Source organism: Protopterus annectens, chromosome 2.part1 (assembly GCF_019279795.1).
Source record: "Protopterus annectens isolate FY-2018-M chromosome 2.part1, PAN1.0, whole genome shotgun sequence".
NCBI classification, from domain to species: domain Eukaryota; kingdom Metazoa; phylum Chordata; order Ceratodontiformes; family Protopteridae; genus Protopterus; species Protopterus annectens.
In genome coordinates this window covers 281,101,260-281,108,759 of record NC_056729.1, presented here as the reverse complement: position 1 = coordinate 281,108,759, position 7,500 = coordinate 281,101,260, and positions in this window count along the sequence as shown.

The window sequence follows — 7,500 nt, the reverse complement described above, 5'->3', positions numbered from 1 at the left end:
GGTGTGTAAGCTATGTCTCATTTAATATTTCCTACTGGATAATGATCTGACATGTGGAAAATGACTGTAGACTACTGTGTGTATAGCACATGTCAGTGAGGGCTGCTGCCATGTAGTAATGGCATACCTATCAGTGTCAGATGTCTATCTGTCAACACATTCATCCTAATGCATAGCTATTTGGCTAGCTAATGTCTGGCTGTCCTCTGTACAGATGTGAAGATGTCAGGTACCCATCTTGGATATTTACAGGCAATCTATGCTTGACTGACACTGACATGTCTGCTCAGCTGTGTTATGAATGCCACAGATAGGAATCCACACCCTGTACACACCACATGCCATGGATACCTCAACTACACTACCACAGTCAACAGAACATGCTTGAGTGCAGGTCTCCAAGACAGACACTGACCATATTATGTAATACATGTTGCAAACATGTTAACTGGAGCACCTCACTGGCCCTCTGCAAGAGGAATCCAGATGATTGGCTGATACATGTCACTCTCACCCTGAGGATCATCCCAGTGGTATCTGTTGATAGATGGCCTGCTGGCACATGGCAGGTGGCATGATACTACTGTACACACATCTCCTACACTCCCCATCTCTCCATGGACAATAGTTTGGTGCACACCTATGAACACCTGCATCCCGGTACTGACAAATGTGTACATGTGCATTACTGAGAATATCAGTGTCTGTGTGTTTGTAGACCTGTAGTTGGGAATACCCTTAGGCCTTTCACACCCACTGCACCCCCATTGCCATAGTTAGATGCGGCTGCTGCTGTATTGGACACTACATGTACCTTGTTATGCTCTGCTCCCTAAGGGCTACCTGGGCCTTGCAGTACCAGCACAACACTGTTGCATAAATGGGTTGATAGGCATGGGATACCCACTGAGTTCTGGCAAGTGTGTGTATGTGTGCATGTGTGTATATATGTAGGGTACAGCATTCTGTGGCCACATTCACCTATTACAATATGAATTGCCACACAGTATTAAGGATAGTGATGTTGCTAACTGTAGGAGAGGCATAACAATGCATCACCCTACTATGCCCATGGCATGTGCATTAGATGCAGATCCCTGTAGTAGCACTCCAGGGATGGACAAGGGGATGTATTGCAGTCCTGGTCAATGTGTGTTAGTGGGTATGTCAGAGTGTTGTCATGGGTTTCAGTGTGTACAATATCCACAGTGGGGTGTGGGTGCTGGGTATACTGTCTTTACACCATGGTACCCCCTGGTACATGTCCCATGTTCCACTGTATGTGGACCACTGTCACCATCATCCATACAGGTAATGGATAACACTATCTAGCCCAGTTATGCATGTGCTGTGTGCAGCATACCTGTAACACAATGGACACACTAACAAGGTAATTAGCACTGATAGGCCCAGGTCTCTCAGATGTGTGTCTGACTGTAATGTTTTTGTCAATGTGTATATGATGGTATGTCACACTATGTATTGTCAATAAACAATCAGTACATCCCCCATTACCATACTGTACATCTCTGGGGATGTTCTTCATGTAACATGTAACCTGGAACACACCTCATCCTAAAAGCTGTGTGGTGTGTGCAATTAAAGCCACATACATCAGTAGCACTACATACCTAGATAGGGGTCTAGTCCCAGTGTTGCCAAGTAAGAGTGTGTGTGTATGTGAAGTAATCTACTTCAGTTTGCAGAATATACATGTCCCAGGAGGTCATCTGTCTGAGTGCCTGGCATATGCTAACATTTTACTGGTATCATCCTGTAGACATACATTCCATCACAACTAGTGTTAGATGTTTAAATGCCCTATTTCCCACTGTATAGGTGTGCAGTGATACTGGGGTTGGTATATATAGCTGGGTGTGGCTGTTGTGGACACAGCCACCATCATTGCAGTTACTATTGAGTGTATCCCCCTCTTAGTTGGCCGTAATACTGTACAGTTCATGTTAACAGGTTAGATAGTTGTCTATCACACTATCTGTGGTTTTACAGCACCTCTCTCCCTCCAAAGGGTAGGGGTGTGCTACCCATACCAGCACACATATGTTTACTGAATTGACAGTTGCACTACATTGGAGAAGGGGACATATACCCTGCCAGTACCATCGTCAATGAAATTAAACTAGCGGACTGCTTATTCCCCAATGTGTTGTTGTGCCTATTCTGTCTTGGTGGCATTACATAGGCTACAATGTGTACCTTGCACAGGTGCATACATCCATGTGTACAGTATTCTCTGTGTATTGCATCAACACTAAAGCCTCTGTGTGTGTTATACATAACCATGTGGTGTGCACCAACCAGTACACTTACCATGGTCCACTGTAGAAGCGCTACTGAAAGCAGCCACCATGCACTCACCTGTATACACCACCCCCAGACCTATCAGCCATGTGGCACATGCAGTAACTGTTATACAGACCTGTGACATGTGTTCACCTGCACCCAGGATATGGCACAGCCAAGGTGTCACCACAGTACTATACCCCTTGTAGGATACGACAGCAGACCATCATCTTGCTGACACATGGACACCTACAACACAAATGGATTACATTATTGAGTCCACAATCACTCAGTGTTAATAACAGCTATAATGCATCATGGCTGGACAGCTACACTTCCTGACATGTGAGCATTAAAGTTTACTGCTGACAACATGTTACACAGCAGTACATTGGTACACCGTAGTACAGTCACCTTGTGCATCAGAACCATACTATTTTGTCCCTGCATCGATGTTATGGATGACAGGGATGTGGCAAAGGTATCATCATATGCACATGGTGTGTTGTTGGTTTGCCAAAGACCTAGGCTGAGCCATAAGTTTGACACCATGTGTGTGAGTGAGGGGTTTTAATTATTGATATGGCAGTGGTGCTGTGGTGTGTGTAGGTATGGGGTTGCCCTACCTGTGTTTGAATTGTGTGTGAGTATGCATGCACACAGTTCTGTCATGTGGCTTCCCTATACAGGTATTTGTTGGACAGCTGCAGACCATACCTGGCATGGTGTGCAGTTCATTGCCTCTGGCCATGGACACGAGAACTGTGCCTGCCAGGGGTTCCACAGGCACGCCCAGGTACAAGCCATGATATGGTACTCTCCCCGATGATAACATATGTCAGCTGGAACCAGGTCCCTCCTGGGACTGGCCAGGGCCATGTGCACATGGCCTGCTGCAGTGTGGTGTGGACAGCGCCCCCCCTCCAGTTCTGGGGCTGGTACTGCCACTGTGGGAGTGGCTTGGTATCCTTGCACATCCACATTGACCTCCAGCTGTTGATGTTGCTGGCCTACGTCCATGTGGCCATCACACCACTCCCACCACATGCTTGAGCACGGACAATCCATGGCCGAGGAGTCCCACCATCTCACCCCACTGTCTATCCATCACATCTGTATAATAACGGAGGGCACTTGCAAGATCACGGATGTTGTCAGTAACAGCTGAAAGAGTAGCCCTCTGCAGCCTCATTTTCAGTGTCTGTATGGTCACCAACATCAGATTGCCTGCAGGAGGTACACTGACCCACCTCGCCACTTGTGAGGGGAAAACAAGAAATGCACTTTAAGACCTGTATATCATTGCTTAACAGTACACACACACACACACACACACACACACACACACACACACACACACACACACACACACACACACACACACTAACATTCCACCATAATACTTGTCTGTCCCTGAATTTACAGACTGTCCCTAGTTTATTCTCTTATGTTCCACATCCTGCATCAGTCTTGGATACCTACAGTCAATAATACCAATCATTAACATATCATTCTTCTAATTGCCTAGAAAAATGATCACAAAACATGACCTGTTACTCCATTACCTCTTTGACTTGATTGGAGTCGTTTTTTTCAAATACTCCCTAATGTCATCCAGTGTTCACCTTGGGTTTGCCCAGACATCTTGAGCATGGCCCGCATATGTTAGGGGCTACTACAGTCACTTAATAATGTCACGCACTGGAGTGTCATACATAACTATTGTTCAGGAGACGCAAGATCTGTTGCTCTATTAACTTTTTATGTGGACTACAGTAATATATGGAAACACTCTCTGGTGTTGTCTAGTAATTCCCCAATGCATCTGTAGTGCTGCATACATGGGTATTCTTTCACCTTTCTGCTGACTGCAATTATAAAAGTATCCCTGGTGTCTAGTTTCTCTCCCAATGCATGTTCCATGCTACAGACCTTATTATACTATCAGCTGTCCTGAGATTACATGTCAGACCAGTATTCCTGGTGTCTCATGTGTCTGTCCATGCCCATGTACTGCACTATTTCAAAGGGAAGTCGAGAGGTATGAACAATCCACACTCACACATGTGCATACATGAACACACACACACACACACACACACACACACACACACACACACACACACACACACACACACACACATATATATCAACCCCCATCCACTCCACAAGATTGTACTTACAGACAAAATAACCCTCACCCCCCACACACACACACACTTACAGGTGAGGTTGCACAATAATGTTATACACAGACCTCCCATTAACCATCTGTCACCATGCATGACATATGGCATGCAACAGCATGCAGTGCAGCTATAGTCAATCCCTGCTAGCAACATTATACACCTCTGTAATGCATGGGTTGTGTTAGTAGGTGATGCCCCTTCCCCTGGAACACACTGCACCCATGTACACAGTATTGCTGTGAACCTGTTCGGTGCCCTGGCATGTACTGTGCAGCATACCTTATAGGTGTACATACCATTGCTGAATGTGTATTATTGTGTCAGTTATGTTTGCTCTGCTGCTCACAGCCCCTATGTGTTTGTCTGACACATACCTGGGATGATATGTGGACAGATGTCATTTGTGAATGACTGATGTCTGATTTACAGATCTCATCATCAGCGATGCATGTATGGCCAATACGATACAATTACACTGACAACCTTCAAACCTTACCATGGCTATGGGAAGTGTACACACCCTTATTGATATAACACCCTCTTCCTTGATATGCCATGGGACCACATTACTGCATATGTTAACATTACATGAACCTGATATGTGACATATGACCTGTACAATCAACTGCAGTGTCAAACAAATGTGTTAGTTGTGCAGATGCTGATTGAGATGCATACACTTTGTGGGACATATGTGTGCATGCCCTTATCATGATGGTTTGTTGCACCTACTATTATGTGTACTACAGCAGTCACTATTCCTGGCAGGGGTATACTAGCATGGGCCATCTACATTTGCCAGTATTTGGTCAGTCTGCCTTACAAATGTCCCCCAAGTCAGCATAATTGCAAGGTCACCTCATGTGCACATCCCTTGGAGGTCACACAGTGCCGTCACTATTGCTGTGGAGTCCGGGTTATGTCTGCCACAGTTCCTGACCTTGACTGTGTGCAGATACAGCCATTTGTAACATCCTTTGGATCTCTGCTTCAGTGCACTGTTGTGTCATGATGACACCCCCTCCCAACCCTCAGCCTTTTTGCAGATGCTTGACAACTATGGGCTACACACGTGTGTCATTTTGCAGTGTCCCAAACACTGAACACCATGTGTACCAGCTTAGTCCCAGGTAATGAATGGCAAACATACAGGTGTACACTGGCACCGGCAGGGTATGGATGGGGATGGTGGGCCTGAGGTGGGGTGAGGTGTTGGTTATGCAGCACATGTAACTTAATTGATACTGTCTGTAGGTTTCCAATGGAGTCTTGGTACACCAGTACACATTACAACACATGCCTTTTGGGGCCTTTTTCTGTTATGCATACACTACCTGTAGAGAGGCCTGGCTGGTGCTGCCTGTGGTACAACTGTCCCATCTGATTACCCTAACCCATGGGCCACACTTATGCAGTGTACAGACAATTGCTTAAATGGGTACTGCACAGCTAGTACTTGCTAGACATTTCTGCAACTTCTTCAGTGTTGTAGCATGTTACTAGGCAGCCTGCATGACCAGTTTGCAACATGTGACATCATCTGTCTTGGATGGCCATCTGTTTATTTTCTACATTAATTCTGTCTCATACATCCTCACCACATACATGACTGTCTGCACTGTTTGCCATGGTATATGCAATGGTGAGGTATGGCTACATGTCCGACTCCTGGGTGCTACCTACTGGGTATGGGGTCCATGCCATGGCATGTAAGATGTGTGCAAGCCACAGCTACCTCTGTTGCAGATAAGTGGGCACATTTGATGGCCAAATCTCTTGGACAGCAGACCATTTATTGGTGTGACATTGGGGACCTGTACTTGCTAGAAGGTCCATACTCATGAAGAATGCATGCTGTCAGTACCTCAACAGCTGCTTCCACTATATGTTATCTGGAGTGTATGCACACATATGCTTCCAGTGTTTGTGAAGGTATGTATTCCCCATATTTGCTGTCCTAACAATATTCCATATTATACATGCATTGCTCATGTTAGGACTACATTGCAGGTTGTACGGGTTGTGGACTGCAGTATTGTGATATGCTGTAGTATAGATCTGTAACGGTTGCCATTGTAATAGTGGTATATACACTATTGTAGCACTGTATAAGGGTGATGTTTCAGACATGTCCCTACTGTAGGCCATTTGACCCACCATTATGTTCATCTCTGTGCACACATTTTGCAATGACAGGATGTTAGTTATATTGCAGAAGTTTGGCATACCTTTCAGATATACCATCATGGTGACCACTGTGATACAGTGCAGTTAACAGCAACAATACATGAATATGTACAGCATGCATTATGGGTAGGTGTGTTAAATGTGTGCATGGAATATACCATGGCCATGACATGACCAGTGTGTTGGCAAACCTGAGCAAACACCATACTCACCAGCTACAGGCTGCTGCCCTGGTGGTATACCAGAGGGACCTACATAATTGTGTGAGAGATGTGATGTCAGTAGCCACACCTGTGGTATTGGTATAGGGTGGGTGCAGCATTACAGTACATCAACAGTACAAGCTCACAATACTACATATTATGCACATTGGTTTATTACTACAATACAGCAACAGACTATATATATATATATATATATATATATATATATATATATATAAAATCTCACATATGCATGATCTAACTCTGCAGATCTGGATGGATATGCAACAGTGGTCTACTGATGTGCCCTGTGGCCTTACCTACATGCTCGTCTGCCATTGTGTGGGTAGTACCCACCTCCACTATGCTCTTTGCCAGGTATTGTGTTTGCGGGCGGGCAGGTGCCTGAAGGCTGGCAAGGAGCTCCTCAACATGTGTTAGGGGGGCTGGCATGACCCCCACTGTTGCAAGCTGGTCCCCCTGACCGCAGCAGCATGCTGATGGGTATGGCAGAGTAGATCAGTGCATCAATGTCGGACCTGCTCATAACTGCGGTTATGCAGGCCGACATCGTTTACGCTGTGGACAAGATCGTTCCACAGGGCGGTCAGCTCCTG